This window comes from Ursus maritimus, unplaced genomic scaffold (assembly GCF_017311325.1).
Source record: "Ursus maritimus isolate PB19 unplaced genomic scaffold, ASM1731132v1 scaffold_16, whole genome shotgun sequence".
In the NCBI taxonomy this organism is placed as follows: domain Eukaryota; kingdom Metazoa; phylum Chordata; class Mammalia; order Carnivora; family Ursidae; genus Ursus; species Ursus maritimus.
This window is the reverse complement of record NW_024424008.1, coordinates 57,533,595-57,551,876: the sequence shown is the minus strand read 5'-3', so window position 1 is coordinate 57,551,876 and position 18,282 is coordinate 57,533,595. Positions and strand designations below refer to the sequence as shown.

The window sequence follows — 18,282 nt, the reverse complement described above, 5'->3', positions numbered from 1 at the left end:
ACATGTTGAGGCCTTGATGAACTAGCAGTTCATTACGCAGTTAAGTGGACGCTTCCCCATATGTTCTAAAATAAACGTCCCTTTTTCCCAGTTGGTTTATGTGATCTCCATTTTGATAGATGTGATCTAACTCAACACATATGACTTTATATCATTAACTTCTTTTAAAAGACAAAATTCAGTTGAGTAAAATTTAAAGATTTTAATTGATTTATTCAACAATTCATGAAATCAGGCAGCATCCCATCTAGCATATACAAAGGTGCTCTGAAGAGTTGTACAAAATGAAAGGCTTTTATAGGTAGAGGGGAGCAGGAAAAGGAAATTTTTTTTTTTTAATCAAAGAGAGGCTTGTTTAGACAAGGTCACCTTCCTGTGGGGGATGGAAGGGGTCTATTTGGGCAGATGACTTTACTAGTGCTGACCAGGTGATTGCAGATTGACTGGCTTTAGGTCACATTCCTGGGAGAGGCTGAAGCCACAACTAGGTTAGGTATTAAGTCTTGGTTTATTATAATGTGGGGCTTGGCACAAGTGACTCCATTGGGGGCCTGTTATCTCCTTTTTAACACTTCCAAATGTTTCTATATAATTTTGGTCTCTGGATGGAACATTCATTGGTTCTCACTATTTGTTATTCCCCCATGTTTTGCGTATCTGTCTACTAATATACCTTTAAAACATAGAACCTACCTTTGAAGTCATTGACCACATGTCAGCATTCCTTCTGCAAATAATTCATGATGATTTTTTCTCTAACAATTCTTATGATAGCTTCTGGGTTATCCTTAATCTGTGTGCAGCAGACACTTCATTTCATTCTTCCGGCATTTCTTACCCTCATACTGACATTTCCCTGCTACCACCTCATTAATATGACTTGTTCTCTAATAGCTTCACGTGCTTCATCCTCTTAACTAGCCTGAAAATGCTTCCAAGCTAGAAACTGTCTTTTGTGTCAACATATCCAGCTCCTGCCTCTACTCCTTTGTCCACTGTTAATGTCATAGGCCCAGAGAAGGCCCTGAAATACTTGAATTGATTAATTGATTGATGAAGGAGATTTATAAAGTAAAAAAAAAAGAAGTATAATTATCAGCAACTATATAATTGGTCCTAATAGTTTAAATGATACAGGAGGTGATAGATAGAATAGATGTTTGGAGAACTGGAGAAGCCAAGTTCAGATAGTGTAATGGTGAGGGACAAGAAGGCCAGAGTACCTTGAGAAGCCAAAGCATCTTAAAGGTTCAGATGGAAAATAATTAAAAATTACATGAAAATTAAAATGGTTTTAATTTCAGGCATGGCTAGTAAATCTGCATTAACAGAAATTGAAAGGAATTGGTAAACTTGTCTTAAACTAAAAAAAATTGTCTTTGTTGAAGAAAGTATCAACAAGGGCTTACTCTTTTTGGCACATGTAAGGACTTCCTAGCAGTTTTGTTTTTGTTTTTGTTTGTGATGACAGTGATTATCTAGTCTGACCCTCTCTTCTTACAGATGAAGAAACAAAGGCTTCAGGGGATAAAATAATTTGTGATTACAATACTAAGTTAGGGATCAGGGTATTGTGTGTAAATCAAATTGACTCCATAGTTCTAACACTCCAATGAAATTATATAGAATTACTCTAGCATTAGGAAGGGTAGCTTAGGAACACTGTCTGAAGACCAGTTTAATGTCATTTGGGTAAAGACTTGATCCACGAACTAATTATAAGATAGATTTGACTAGGTCACGGTCTTCCAAATTCAACATTACTAACCTGTACAGATAATTCTTTGTTTTGGTGGGTTGGGAGTAATCGTAGACTGTTGAGCACCATCCCTGGCCTCTATCTTTAGTGCTTCCCCAGTGCTTCCCCAGTTGGGACAACCAGAAGTATCTTCAGACATTGCCACATATCCCTCAAGGAGCAAAATCTCCCACTGGACTAGACCCAGGATGGCACGCCCACATTACTGGTGGTTGACTTCCGTATCCCTCATATCCAGTATGTACTATGCCTATATTCCTTTCCCTTTAGCCCAAGCAGTCCTTCTCAGTACAGGTGTATCAATCAGTTGGGATTCCTACCCAAGATAAAACCTGTTTGCCATTCCCGAACTAAGGCAGGATGTTGGATAGTTACAAGGAGCAGCCTATGTGTGAAATTCCTATAAATATTCTACTTCCATTTTTCTCCCTTTCCCCCTCTGTGTTAAAATGGCCTCAGTGAAAATGAATAAAGATAAGTATAAACTAAAACCAAAATTGTTTTTAGATAAGTAAAAGTATTCACAAGTAAATCCATGTACACCAGCATGTCGATAGTGGTAATTGCTGTTGCTACTGCTGTTTGTAGTACCAGCATCAGGGCAGTTTTACTGTCTTGTTCCGGTTTGGCTGCATCTTTTTTTCTTTGCCTCATAAATGAGGAGAGGTGCTAGGGTTTTGTGATGGCCGCTTCAGAGGGCTCTCCTGGCACGGCACAGGTCTTATTCGCTGTACTCTCTCTAACCTCAGCTCCACAGTTGCAGCAACAGTGAGTGTGTCAGCCTCTTGGTCATCTTTGCTCTCCCAGTGGGTTATCCCTGATTATTATCTTCACATTTTCTGATATGAGTTAACTTTTATGGGACCAGATAACACCAGTTTGAAAATGGTTTAGTCCCGAAGTAAGTAGCATGAGCCAGTTTCTTTGAAAGTTTCCTCTGGGTATTTCTCTGTCCTTTACCTCAGTGATACCCCTAAATATTCAGCATGAGTAACACTTTTGTCTCTGTACATGGAGACACAGAGTCAGTAGGAAGTAAGCAAAGCAGAGCCAGATGCCGTGGAGGATGACGGAATCCAGGGTCGATAATTCTTCCTCAGGGAGGCGTGATAGAGTTTTAAAGAGTGTACCTCCTGTCTCCCTCAGCACAGTGCACAGTGCAGTAAAAGTTAACCCATCCTTAACGCTCTGCAGAATTCTCAGAATTGTCGTCTCTAACACTGATACCAGTGTGAGATTCGGCTGCTTTAAGTTAGCATGACAAAAAGAGTTCTCTTGCTTAAATATGATCCCAGCGACAATGAAAATAATGTGACCCTGAGCTCCTTTGAAGGAGCTTTAGCTTTAGGAAAGAGCATTAATAGCTCATTTGTCCCCAGAAAGAGAGCAGTGAAATAGGAGAAGCAGTAGTGTCCCCCATAGTATAGAAGGATGTCAGCTGGCTAGTCAGCAGCAGATGCCCGAGCTCCATCTGAGGCTCTAAGCTTTTGTGTACTATTTTTGAAAACAGAGAAAGGAGAGCTTGCTTTGACACCGTGTGGTTTCTTTCCTCGTCTTCCGTCCTCCTCACACATTGGCCCAGGCTGTGTTTTACTTGGTAGCTTTCCCTTCTGGTTCCTCCTAACTGTGGAATTAGCATAGGTAAGAATTACTACAAAATGTGTTAGTTAGCATTTGTCATTGTTGTCACCGTTGTTACTAAAATAGAACAGTTTGGTAGGAATCTAGCCCTTCGCTGCAGTGGACTTAGTGACATCGTGGGATTCATTGGTCTGCTAGGAACGGCACAGAATCATGTTCTTGCCTTGAGTTTTGATACAGACTTTTATACCTTCAGAGGAAGAAAGACCTCAAGTATTAGAATTGTCTTTGTGCTACTAAGTGATTCTGTATTTCTTGATCTCCCCAACAGGCTATAATGTATTTATACTGCTTTCACAATAAAAATATTTGGCTATTTTCTATATGTGGTGCCAAGAACTGGAGTAAGAACCTTCTGTGTTATTTAAATCATGTTCTACTTATTTAAGAGTTTAAAATATCCACTTATTTGTTAGTCTCCATCTTGTTGTAATATTTTTTCCGTCCATTCTCTCAACTAAGAATTTTTTAGTAATCATGTGCCAGGTGATAGTGAGTGCAGGTACAGAGGATGAAACATAAAGAAAAATACTTTTCCTGCCATGGCAGTTTTTAGTTTAGCAGAGGTTGCAGACATCTAAGCATGCAATTACAAAACAATAGGATGGATACATGCTGTGATCTGTGCCCTGGGGGAGACAGAGGCAAGCGAGGCACAGAGGGAATGTGCATGGAGAGCAAGTGAGGAATCTCACCTGGGCTTGGTGACTCTGGAAGAGCTTCCTGGAGGGAGTGACATCTAAGCTAAACCTGAATGAAGTTTTAAGTCTTGCCAGAGCAGGGAGAAGATAGGTTGCCCTTCGTAACAGTGTGGCCTTTGAAGTGAAACAAGAGTATCTTTAACCATATTCCAATTAAACTCTTCTTTCACTAAAATTGTTCCTTTCAGCTGTGCCTCACAAGCTGAGAGATTTGGTTTTGAGCATGGAATATAAGATTAATTTTTGTATATCTAGTAGCATTCATCATGTTTGGTTTATGGCCATCTTCATGTGAATTGCTAATGATGAAAATTTGCAAAGTATTGAATACGATGAAAAAGAAGCAGCTGGGTGTTCAAGATACTCATTATTCAGTCAAATTAAGTTTTTAATATTTATAATCCTAACCTTTTTCAAACAAAAAAAGGAAAGAGAAGAAGGTTGTGGTTAGACTTTTACTGCCTGATAATATGTCACTGTTTTTTTCACAGACCGCAGTCTCTGGCTACGGTTGCTTTGTAAAAAATCCTTACATTGGTGGCATGTTTGGTCGATTATTCTAGGTGGCATAAGACCCATAACATCTATAATTTGTACCGAGACTATTGGCATAATTTAGACATGATAACTTCTTTTTTTCTTTTTTTAGGATTTTATTTTATTTTATTTGACAGAGATAGAGACAGCCAGCGAGAGAGGGAACACAAGCAGGGGGAATGGGAGAGGAAGAAGCAGGCTCCCAGCGGAGGAGCCCGATGTGGGGCTCGATCCCATAACGCCGGGATCACGCCCTGAGCCGAAGGCAGACGCTTAACCGCTGTGCCACCCAGGCGCCCCTAGACATGATAACTTCTATGCAACTGTTTTACATCTAATATCAGGAGCTGTTCTTTTTGGCTTGTGCAACACAGCTCTGTGTCCAAAGATTGATGAAGGATTTTTGTTTATCTGTTTTTTCATTCGTTTGGGGTTTTTGTTTTATTTTTCAACTGTGTTCCATGTTAGCTTTCTGTTTTTGAGTGAACTTGTGTTATCTTTAAGATTTCTCTCCTACGGAAAGGAGGTGACCCACGTTCATCTGTGTGGTGTCTCTTCATATTGTTCTGTGACATTTCTTCACAAAATCTTGCTTCCCAACTTCTCTTCCGAGACTTAACAGTCAGCTTTGTAATGTGTGGAAGGCTTTCCACCTGTAACAGAAATACGTATGACTCAGAGATGAATTTCTGGGGACAGAAAATGGCCAGAAAGCATTTTCGTTTCTTTTTAACTGTTTTTGGTTGGGACCAGTTATGGCACATTATATATTTTATATGAATTTTAGTGGAATTATTGGTGCTGAATCTAGGGGGTGATTATTTTTTAAGGGACTTTTTTCCCCCCCTCACTTAAAGTCTAGGTAATTGTGAAAAGAAAAATACTATTGACTACAGTGCCATTTACTTGGATCCCTATTCACTGGTGGATCTAGTTGGGGGCAGCAGGTGAGGAGAGAAGTCAGCTCAGCTTAATGACATATTGACTTTATTGTGTGCCTGCCTTTCTTTCCTTTCCCTCTTTTTAACTTCAGGAGATTTATCCCTGATGCTAATATGTCTAGCAGCTTTCAAGGGAAAATCTCCATCATCTCTTACTATTTGTGAAATACGAAGTTCCGTGAATTATCACATTTCATAGGGCTTTGATCAGAACTTCATTTGAAATGTGGTTGACAAGGAGTTAATTTTTCTTGACTTTCTTTAAATTGTGTTCATTTTATCTTTCGTCACTTTGTCATTGTCCTCAAAACACAACACAACACAACAAAACAAAAAGAATATTCTGTGTGGTATATAGCATGAATGGAGAAATTGAAAAGGCAGATTGTTGGGTCGGGTGTGGGGAAAAGCAGTATTACTTGTCTTGGGATTCATAGGGGAAAGGATGCTTCCCGTCGAGGAAGGAAGGTGTTATTTCCTGGGGTGAGGGTTAGGATGGAGAAGACATACTTGGGAAATTTAGGGTTTAGGAGGCTCCCAGCTTGATCTTACTTGCAGTCCCAGTTTTTGCCCTATGCTTTCTGTTTTTCTGTCATTTAGCCACGCACTGAATAACTGGGATTCAATGACAGTTAGGAGTTTGTCATGTTTCAGAAGTGTTCGGGTCTCTGGGGAGAAAGATGAATGACTTGGATGCCAAGAAGCCAAGAAGAACCATGTAGCAAGGGTGATGAACCAACTAGTAGGGTTTTCTTGGCTGCTACTCAGAGTCCGGTGCATGGCAACTTTGTTTTCACTGAGAAGACTGTTGAGAACAACACTTTCTTAGGACGATCCTTTTCTTCATTTCACATGGCCTCATGTAGAATGGATTGATAACTAATGATTATATAGCATTCCATTATTCATACACCATAATTTTCAGATTATCCACCCCCCTTTTAGACTTCTAGGTTGTACCTTGCTTAGGTTTTTTTTTTCGTTTTTGTTGTTTGGTTTTGTTTACTTTGTTTTTGCCATTATAAGTATTTTTTTAATTGAGATAAAATTAATATATAACATTATATTACTTTCAGGTGTACAACATTTGTTATTCAACATTTATATGGGATACAAAATAATTACCACCAGAAGTCTAATTACCATCTATCAACATACAATATGACCCCCTTCACCCATTTCACTTACCGCGCCCCCCCCCCAGCTTCCTTCCGTTCTGGTAACTATCAGTCTGTTCTGTCTCTATGAGCTTGTCTCAATATTCTTCTGTTTGTCCATTTGTTTTGTTTTGTTTTCAGATTCCACATATAAGTGAAATCATACAGTACTTGTCTTTCTCTGTCTGATTTTTTTCACTTAGCATAATACCCTCAGGGTCTATCCATGTTGTCACAAATACCAAGATTTTGTTCTTATTTATGGCTGAGTAGTAATCCATTATTTATACCACATCTTTATCCATTTATCTATTGATGGGTATTTAGGTTTTCTCTATATCTTAGTTATTGTAAATAATGCTACAATGAACCTATAGGACTACATATATCTTTTTAATTGATGTTTCCATTTTCTTTGGATAAGTATTCAGAAGTGGAGAAGCTGGATCATGTGGTAGATCCATTCTTAATTTTTGAGGAATCTATGTACTGTTTTCCATAGTGGCTGCACCAATTTACATTCCCACCAGCAGTACACGAGGGTTCCCTTTTCTCCACATCCTCACCAGCACTTGCTGTTTCTTGCCCTTTTGATAATAGCCATCCTAACAGGTGTGAGGTGATATCTCATTATAGCTTTTAATTGCACAATTAGTGATGTTGAACATCATTTCATGTGTCTGTTGGCCATCTGTATGTCTTCTTTGGCAAAAAAGATCTATTCAGATCTTCTGCTTATTTTTTAGTTTTTTTTTTAATTCTTGAGTTACATATGTTCTTTATCTAGTTTGGATATTAACCCCTTATTGGTTATGATTTGCAAATATCTTCTGCCATTTTAGTAGGTTGCCTTTTCGTTTTGATGGTGATTTTCCTTGCTGTACAGAAGCTTTTTAGTTTGATGTAGTCCCATTTGTTTATTTTTGCTTTTGTTTCCATTGCCTTTGGAGTCAGATTTACAAACATCATTGAGAATGATGTCAAGGAACTTACTGCGTAAGTTTTTCTCTAGGAATTTTATGGTTTCAAGTCTTCTGTTCACATCTTTAATCCATTTTGAGTCAATTTTTGTCTATGGTATAAGATAGCAGTCTAGTTTTATTCTTTTGCTTGTGTCTGACTAGTTTCCTCAGCACTGTTTATTGGAGAGACTGTCCTTCGCCATTATATGTTCTTGGCTCCTTGTCCCAAATTGTCTCTAAATATGTAGGTTTATTTATGGGCACTTAGTTCTGTTCCATTACCCGTGTGTCTGTTTTTGTGCCCGTACAATGCTATTTTGATTACTATATTTTTTAGTATAGTTGAAATTAGGAAACGTGTTACCTCCAGCTTTGTTCTTCTTTCTCAAGATTGCTTTGGCTACTAGGGATCTTTTTTGGTTCCATACAAATTTTAGGATTATTTGTCCTAGTTCTGTGAAAAATGCCATCGGAATTTTGATAGGGATTGTATTGAATTTATAGATTCCTTTGGTTTATATGGACATTTTAACAATACTAATTCTTCCATCCATGAACATGGACTATCTTTCCATTTATTTGAGTCTTCTTCAAATTCTTTCATCAATGTCTTACAGCTTTTAGTATATAGGTCTTTCACCTCCTTGGTTAAAAATTTTTCCTAAGTATTTCATTCTTTCTGATGCATTTGTAGATGAAATTGCTTTCTTAATTTCTCTAACAGTTCATCATTAGTGTATAGAAACACTGCAGATTCCTGTATATTAACTTTGAGTCTTACATTTACTGAATGTATTTATTAGTTCTGACAGTTTCTTGATGAAGACTTTAGGGTTTTCTGTGGTAATCTGCAATTATTTTGATTCTTTCTACTTCTGACTTTTATTTATTTTTTTGCCTAATTGCTGTGCGTAGGACTTCTAAATAAAAGTGGTGAGAGTGGGCATTGTTGTCTTGTTCCTAATCTTAGAAGAAAAGCTTCCAGTTTTTCACCATCGAGAATGATGTTAACTGTGGGTTTGTCAGTATGCCCTTTATCATGTCGAGGTATGTTCCCTCTATACCCACTTTGTTGAGAGTTTCTATCCTAGTTGGATGCTGAATTTTGTCAAATGCTTTTTATGCATCTGTTGAGATGATCACATGGTCTTATGATTTTTATTCTTCATGTGCTGGATCATGTTGGTAGAGTTGTGGATGTTGAATCAATCTTCCATCCCTGGAATAAATCTCACTTGATCGTGGTGTGTGATCCTTTTAATGTATTGCTGAATTTGGTTTGCTAATATTTTGTTGGGGATTTTTGCATCTATGTTCATCAAGGATATTGGCCTGTAATTTTCTTTTTTTGTAGTGTCTTTGATTTTGGCATCAGGGTAATGCTGGCCTTATAAAATGAGTTTGGAAGCATTCTCTCCTCTTCAGTTTTTTGGAAGATTTGAGAAGGGTGGGCATTAAATCTTCTTTAAATGTTTGGTAGAATTCACCAGTGAAACCATGAGGTTTTTGTTTCTGGGAAGTTTTTGATTAAGGATTCACTTTCCTTAATAGAAATTGGTCAATTCAGATTTTCTGTGTCTTTATAATTCATTCCTTGAAGATTGTGTGTTTCTAGGAATTTATGCATTACTTCTAGATTGTCTAATTTGTTGGCATGTAATTGTTTGTAGTAGTTTCTTATGGTCCTTTGTATTTCTGTGGTGTCAGTTGTTATCTTTTATTACTGATTTTATTTTTTGAGTCCTCTCTCCTTTTTTCTTGATGAGACTGGCTAAAGGTTCATCAATTTTGTTGATCTTTCCAAAGAATCAGTTCTTAGTTTCATTGATCTTTTCTATTATTGTTTTAGTCTCTATTTCATTTATTTCTGGTGTGATCTTTATTATTTCCTTTCTTCTCCTAACTTTAAGCTTTATTTGTTGTTCTTTTTTTTTTAGTTTTTTTAGTTGCTTTAGGTGTGAAGTTAGGTTGTTTTTGCAATTTTTCTTGTTTATTGAGGTCTTGAGGCCTATATAGCTATGAACTTCCCTGTCAGAACCACTTTTGCTGCATCCCATAGATTTTGGTATATCATATTTCTGTTTACATTTGTCTTTAGGTAATTTTTTATTTCTCCTTTGATTTTTTTCAATGACTTATTGGTTGTTTAGTAGCATGTTGTTTAACGGCTATGTTTTTCTGGTTTTGCTAGTTTTCTTCTTTATGCCATTGTGATTGGAAAAGATGCTTGATGATTTAAATTTTTTAATTTATTGAGACTTGTTTTGTGGTCTAACATGTGAGCTCTCCTGAAGAATGTTCCATTTGTACTTGAGAAGAATGTGCATTCTGCTGCTTTTGGATGGAATGTTACATATATATTTATTAAGCGCATCTGGTTTAAGGCTGATGTTTCTGTATTGATTTCCTCTCTGGATGATCTATCCATTGATATAATGGGGTGTTACAATCCCATATTATTATTATATTGCTGTCAGTTTCTCCCTTTAGGGCTGTCAATATTTGTTTTATATATTTTTGTGCTCATATGTTGGATACATATATATTTATGAATATTACATATTTTTGCTAGATTGACCCCTTTATCATTATGTGGTGCTCGTTGTCTTATATTTGTTTTAAAGTCTATTTTGTTAGATAAGAGTTTTGCTACACCAGCTTTCGTTTCCATTTGCCTGGAGTGTCTTTCTCCATCCCTTCACTTTCAGTCTGTGTGTGTCCTTACTTCTGTAGTTAGTCTTTTTTAGACAGCATATAGATGGGTCATCTTTTTTTTTTTTAATCCATTCAACCACTCTATCATTTGATTGGAAAATGTAGTCTTTTTACATTTAAAGGAATTAATTATCGATAGGTATATATGTATCACCATTTTGTTTATTGTTTTCAGGTTGTTTTTGTAGTTCTTCTTTGTTCCTTCCTCTCTTGCCTTCCTCCCTTGTGATTGATGATGAATTTTTTTAGTATTAGGCATGGATTCCTTTCTCTTTGTTTTCTGGCTTTTTTGTAGTTCCTCTATTCCTTTCTTTTTTCTCTCTTTCCTTGTGGTTTGATGGCTTTCTGTAGTATTATGTTTAGATTTTTTTTCTCATTTTTTTGGTGTGTATTTATAAGTTTTTTTCTGTGGTTACCATGAAGTTCACATATAACATCCTTTGTATATAATGGTTGGTTTTCAGTTGATAGGAACTTAAATTTGAACACACTAGGAAAACTTATATTTTTAACCACCTCCCCACACATTTTGTATTTTGTGTCACATTTTTTGTCTTTTCATTTTATGCATCCTTTAACTAATTATTGTAGTTCTTGGTACTTTTACCACTACTGTCTTTTATCCTTTCTCCTTGCTTTATAAATGATTGATCCACTGTTTTTTGTATATATTTACCTTTTCCAGTGAGATTTTTACTTTCATATATTTTCTTGTTATTAATTAGTGTCATTTCTTTTCAGCTTAAAGAAGTCCCTTTAACATTTCTTGTAGGTCCAGTTTAGTGGTGATGAACTTTTTTTGTTTTTGTTTGTTTATCTGGAAAGCTCTTAATCTCCCTTTCAGTTTTGAATGATAACTGTGCTGAGTAGAGAATTTCTTGGTTGGAAAATGTTTCCTTTCAGCACTTTGAGTATGTCATGCCATTTTCTTACTTCAGTAAAGTTTCTGCTGAAAAATTTGCTGAAAGCCATATAGGATTTCCCTTGTACTTAACAAGTTGTTTTCTTTTGCTGCTTTGGAGATTATATCTTTAACTAACGGCCCCCCAAAGCTCAGTCATTGAAAGGGAAACTTTATTGAAGCCCTAGGGCCTTGGGGCTTGGGCAGGAGGCTACCATGTGGGCAAAGGAAGAGCCAGTGAAGGGGCCTTATTTTACCTTCTTCTTAGGGCACAGGTTGTTGGTGTGGCCACACTGCTTGTGACAGTTGACAGCACGGGTATAGGCGAGCATAACCCTGGAAGCAGATCATTTTGTCACAGTTGTGTTTTGGGCTAGCTGGCAGAGCAGAGGCTCAGTGATATCACCCTGCAAGTGAAGCACCAAGTACAAGGTGGATTCTTTGTGGATAGTGTAGTCAGAGAGAGTGTGTTATCCTGTAGCTGTTTGCTCCCCAGAGTCAGATGCTGCTGGTTAGGCAGGATGCCCTCCTCGTCTTTGGTTTTGGCCTTGACCTTCTCAGTGGTGTCACTGGGCTCATCTTCGAGGGTGGTGGTCTTACCTGTCACAGTCTTCATAAAGATCTGCATCTGTGTGTCCACAAGGCCACCACCCCTGAGCCACTTGGCCACTTCGCTGAAGAGAAAGAGTCTATCTTTATCATTTTAATTATAATCTATCTTGGTATGGATCTCTTTGGGTTCATCTCTTTTGGAACTCTCTGGGCTTCCTTGATCTGAAATTTTGTTGCCTTCCTCAAATTAGGGAGGTTTTCAGCCATTCTGTTTTCAAATAAGGAATCTATGTACTGTTTTCCATAGTGGCTGCACCAAATTACATTCCCACCAACAGTACACGAGGGTTCCCTTTTCTCCACATCCTCACCAGCACTTGCTGTTTCTTGCCCTTTTGATAATAGCCATCCTAACAGGTGTGAGGTGATATCTCATTATAGCTTTTAATTGCACAATTAGTGATGTTGAACATCATTTCATGTGTCTGTTGGCCATCTGTATGTCTTCTTTGGCAAAAAAGATCTATTCAGATCTTCTGCTTATTTTTTAGTTTTTTTTTTAATTCTTGAGTTACATATGTTCTTTATCTAGTTTGGATATTAACCCCTTATTGGTTATGATTTGCAAATATCTTCTGCCATTTTAGTAGGTTGCCTTTTCGTTTTGATGGTGATTTTCCTTGCTGTACAGAAGCTTTTTAGTTTGATGTAGTCCCATTTGTTTATTTTTGCTTTTGTTTCCATTGCCTTTGGAGTCAGATTTACAAACATCATTGAGAATGATGTCAAGGAACTTACTGCGTAAGTTTTTCTCTAGGAATTTTATGGTTTCAAGTCTTCTGTTCACATCTTTAATCCATTTTGAGTCAATTTTTGTCTATGGTATAAGATAGCAGTCTAGTTTTATTCTTTTGCTTGTGTCTGACTAGTTTCCTCAGCACTGTTTATTGGAGAGACTGTCCTTCGCCATTATATGTTCTTGGCTCCTTGTCCCAAATTGTCTCTAAATATGTAGGTTTATTTATGGGCACTTAGTTCTGTTCCATTACCCGTGTGTCTGTTTTTGTGCCCGTACAATGCTATTTTGATTACTATATTTTTTAGTATAGTTGAAATTAGGAAACGTGTTACCTCCAGCTTTGTTCTTCTTTCTCAAGATTGCTTTGGCTACTAGGGATCTTTTTTGGTTCCATACAAATTTTAGGATTATTTGTCCTAGTTCTGTGAAAAATGCCATCGGAATTTTGATAGGGATTGTATTGAATTTATAGATTCCTTTGGTTTATATGGACATTTTAACAATACTAATTCTTCCATCCATGAACATGGACTATCTTTCCATTTATTTGAGTCTTCTTCAAATTCTTTCATCAATGTCTTACAGCTTTTAGTATATAGGTCTTTCACCTCCTTGGTTAAAAATTTTTCCTAAGTATTTCATTCTTTCTGATGCATTTGTAGATGAAATTGCTTTCTTAATTTCTCTAACAGTTCATCATTAGTGTATAGAAACACTGCAGATTCCTGTATATTAACTTTGAGTCTTACATTTACTGAATGTATTTATTAGTTCTGACAGTTTCTTGATGAAGACTTTAGGGTTTTCTGTGGTAATCTGCAATTATTTTGATTCTTTCTACTTCTGACTTTTATTTATTTTTTTGCCTAATTGCTGTGCGTAGGACTTCTAAATAAAAGTGGTGAGAGTGGGCATTGTTGTCTTGTTCCTAATCTTAGAAGAAAAGCTTCCAGTTTTTCACCATCGAGAATGATGTTAACTGTGGGTTTGTCAGTATGCCCTTTATCATGTCGAGGTATGTTCCCTCTATACCCACTTTGTTGAGAGTTTCTATCCTAGTTGGATGCTGAATTTTGTCAAATGCTTTTTATGCATCTGTTGAGATGATCACATGGTCTTATGATTTTTATTCTTCATGTGCTGGATCATGTTGGTAGAGTTGTGGATGTTGAATCAATCTTCCATCCCTGGAATAAATCTCACTTGATCGTGGTGTGTGATCCTTTTAATGTATTGCTGAATTTGGTTTGCTAATATTTTGTTGGGGATTTTTGCATCTATGTTCATCAAGGATATTGGCCTGTAATTTTCTTTTTTTGTAGTGTCTTTGATTTTGGCATCAGGGTAATGCTGGCCTTATAAAATGAGTTTGGAAGCATTCTCTCCTCTTCAGTTTTTTGGAAGATTTGAGAAGGGTGGGCATTAAATCTTCTTTAAATGTTTGGTAGAATTCACCAGTGAAACCATGAGGTTTTTGTTTCTGGGAAGTTTTTGATTAAGGATTCACTTTCCTTAATAGAAATTGGTCAATTCAGATTTTCTGTGTCTTTATAATTCATTCCTTGAAGATTGTGTGTTTCTAGGAATTTATGCATTACTTCTAGATTGTCTAATTTGTTGGCATGTAATTGTTTGTAGTAGTTTCTTATGGTCCTTTGTATTTCTGTGGTGTCAGTTGTTATCTTTTATTACTGATTTTATTTTTTGAGTCCTCTCTCCTTTTTTCTTGATGAGACTGGCTAAAGGTTCATCAATTTTGTTGATCTTTCCAAAGAATCAGTTCTTAGTTTCATTGATCTTTTCTATTATTGTTTTAGTCTCTATTTCATTTATTTCTGGTGTGATCTTTATTATTTCCTTTCTTCTCCTAACTTTAAGCTTTATTTGTTGTTCTTTTTTTTTTAGTTTTTTTAGTTGCTTTAGGTGTGAAGTTAGGTTGTTTTTGCAATTTTTCTTGTTTATTGAGGTCTTGAGGCCTATATAGCTATGAACTTCCCTGTCAGAACCACTTTTGCTGCATCCCATAGATTTTGGTATATCATATTTCTGTTTACATTTGTCTTTAGGTAATTTTTTATTTCTCCTTTGATTTTTTTCAATGACTTATTGGTTGTTTAGTAGCATGTTGTTTAACGGCTATGTTTTTCTGGTTTTGCTAGTTTTCTTCTTTATGCCATTGTGATTGGAAAAGATGCTTGATGATTTAAATTTTTTAATTTATTGAGACTTGTTTTGTGGTCTAACATGTGAGCTCTCCTGAAGAATGTTCCATTTGTACTTGAGAAGAATGTGCATTCTGCTGCTTTTGGATGGAATGTTACATATATATTTATTAAGCGCATCTGGTTTAAGGCTGATGTTTCTGTATTGATTTCCTCTCTGGATGATCTATCCATTGATATAATGGGGTGTTACAATCCCATATTATTATTATATTGCTGTCAGTTTCTCCCTTTAGGGCTGTCAATATTTGTTTTATATATTTTTGTGCTCATATGTTGGATACATATATATTTATGAATATTACATATTTTTGCTAGATTGACCCCTTTATCATTATGTGGTGCTCGTTGTCTTATATTTGTTTTAAAGTCTATTTTGTTAGATAAGAGTTTTGCTACACCAGCTTTCGTTTCCATTTGCCTGGAGTGTCTTTCTCCATCCCTTCACTTTCAGTCTGTGTGTGTCCTTACTTCTGTAGTTAGTCTTTTTTAGACAGCATATAGATGGGTCATCTTTTTTTTTTTTAATCCATTCAACCACTCTATCATTTGATTGGAAAATGTAGTCTTTTTACATTTAAAGGAATTAATTATCGATAGGTATATATGTATCACCATTTTGTTTATTGTTTTCAGGTTGTTTTTGTAGTTCTTCTTTGTTCCTTCCTCTCTTGCCTTCCTCCCTTGTGATTGATGATGAATTTTTTTAGTATTAGGCATGGATTCCTTTCTCTTTGTTTTCTGGCTTTTTTGTAGTTCCTCTATTCCTTTCTTTTTTCTCTCTTTCCTTGTGGTTTGATGGCTTTCTGTAGTATTATGTTTAGATTTTTTTTCTCATTTTTTTGGTGTGTATTTATAAGTTTTTTTCTGTGGTTACCATGAAGTTCACATATAACATCCTTTGTATATAATGGTTGGTTTTCAGTTGATAGGAACTTAAATTTGAACACACTAGGAAAACTTATATTTTTAACCACCTCCCCACACATTTTGTATTTTGTGTCACATTTTTTGTCTTTTCATTTTATGCATCCTTTAACTAATTATTGTAGTTCTTGGTACTTTTACCACTACTGTCTTTTATCCTTTCTCCTTGCTTTATAAATGATTGATCCACTGTTTTTTGTATATATTTACCTTTTCCAGTGAGATTTTTACTTTCATATATTTTCTTGTTATTAATTAGTGTCATTTCTTTTCAGCTTAAAGAAGTCCCTTTAACATTTCTTGTAGGTCCAGTTTAGTGGTGATGAACTTTTTTTGTTTTTGTTTGTTTATCTGGAAAGCTCTTAATCTCCCTTTCAGTTTTGAATGATAACTGTGCTGAGTAGAGAATTTCTTGGTTGGAAAATGTTTCCTTTCAGCACTTTGAGTATGTCATGCCATTTTCTTACTTCAGTAAAGTTTCTGCTGAAAAATTTGCTGAAAGCCATATAGGATTTCCCTTGTACTTAACAAGTTGTTTTCTTTTGCTGCTTTGGAGATTATATCTTTAACTAACGGCCCCCCAAAGCTCAGTCATTGAAAGGGAAACTTTATTGAAGCCCTAGGGCCTTGGGGCTTGGGCAGGAGGCTACCATGTGGGCAAAGGAAGAGCCAGTGAAGGGGCCTTATTTTACCTTCTTCTTAGGGCACAGGTTGTTGGTGTGGCCACACTGCTTGTGACAGTTGACAGCACGGGTATAGGCGAGCATAACCCTGGAAGCAGATCATTTTGTCACAGTTGTGTTTTGGGCTAGCTGGCAGAGCAGAGGCTCAGTGATATCACCCTGCAAGTGAAGCACCAAGTACAAGGTGGATTCTTTGTGGATAGTGTAGTCAGAGAGAGTGTGTTATCCTGTAGCTGTTTGCTCCCCAGAGTCAGATGCTGCTGGTTAGGCAGGATGCCCTCCTCGTCTTTGGTTTTGGCCTTGACCTTCTCAGTGGTGTCACTGGGCTCATCTTCGAGGGTGGTGGTCTTACCTGTCACAGTCTTCATAAAGATCTGCATCTGTGTGTCCACAAGGCCACCACCCCTGAGCCACTTGGCCACTTCGCTGAAGAGAAAGAGTCTATCTTTATCATTTTAATTATAATCTATCTTGGTATGGATCTCTTTGGGTTCATCTCTTTTGGAACTCTCTGGGCTTCCTTGATCTGAAATTTTGTTGCCTTCCTCAAATTAGGGAGGTTTTCAGCCATTCTGTTTTCAAATAAGTTTTCTGGCCCTTTCTCTTTTTTCTCCTTCTGGGTTCCTTATAATGCAAATGTTATTCCACCTCATGTTGTCCCAAAGGTCCCTTAAGATATCTTCTCTTAAAAAAAAAAAATTCTTTTTGCTGCACTGCCTAGGTGAATTTGATTGATATTTCAACTTGCTGATCTGTTCTCCTTTATCCAGTGTGCTGTTGAACACCTCTAGTGAATATTTCAGTTCACGTCAGGTATTATATTTCAGCTCTGTGACTTCTGCTTGATATTTGCTTATTTTTTTTGTCTCCTTTGAAGTTCTCACTCTGTTCATCCATTCTTTTCCCAAGTTCAGTGATGAACATTACTTTGAACTCTTTATCAGATGGATCAATTATCTCTGTTTTATTAAAGTCTTTTATTGAGGCTTTTTCTTGTTCTCTGATATGAAGCATATTCCTCTATCTCCTCATTTTTGCCTCTCTGTGTTTGTTTCTAAGTATTAAGTAAATTAGCTACCTCTCCCATCCTGGAAAGAGTGCTCTGGTATAGGAGATGTCTCATGGAGCTCAGAGATAATATCCCCCCCGGCCACTTGCAGCAGGAACTCAGGGGGCATTCCCCTATATGAGTTCCGTGTGCCTGCCTGCTGTGGTGGGGCCATAGCTGTGGCACAGGAGTGTGTGGGGATGTTGCACAGCCTAGCTGTATTGTGGCTGCTGTGGCACTGGCCTGGCTGTGGTATGGAGGTGGGCAGGGCACTCAACAGTGGGCACCCTCCAGTGCCAACAGGCTCGAGGAAGAGTTCCAAAATGGTGCCTTCCAGCACTGGCATCAGCAAGATAGAATTAAAACTTCAGAAATGACCCGTACCACTGTCTGTGTCCCTGGAGAGTCCTAACCAAGTTCCTGCCTCTCTGGCAGACTCTTCAAGATTAATAAGTTGGTCTTCTTCACATATGGTCTAGGCAGTATTCAAACTGGTATCTTTGCACCTGGTCCCAGAGTGAGGGAGTCTCTTGTCAAGTCCTTTATGAGCATGTTCTCTGTTCCGTACAGTTTTCCTACATGTAATCCCCATTGGTTTTCATAGGCATTTCGGGGGCTCATCTCTCCTGTGCAGCATCTAGGGGTTGGCTGCCTAATGTGGAGCACAGACCCCTGACTTCTTTGGAAAAAGTTCTGTATCTGCGAGATTCCTCCTAATTATCCATCACCACTCCTGG

General features: G+C 37.1%; 1 protein-coding gene and 2 pseudogenes across 1 annotated transcript in view; 1 reads left to right on the top strand and 2 right to left on the bottom strand.

The window, feature by feature from the left end:
- Positions 1–18,282, top strand: part of DDX10 (DEAD-box helicase 10) — a 261,015-nt gene that overhangs the window by 220,618 nt on the left and 22,115 nt on the right. The gene's annotated exons all lie outside the window — the stretch shown is intronic.
- Positions 10,767–12,137, bottom strand: LOC103662417 (annotated as a pseudogene).
- Positions 15,702–17,651, bottom strand: LOC103662418 (annotated as a pseudogene).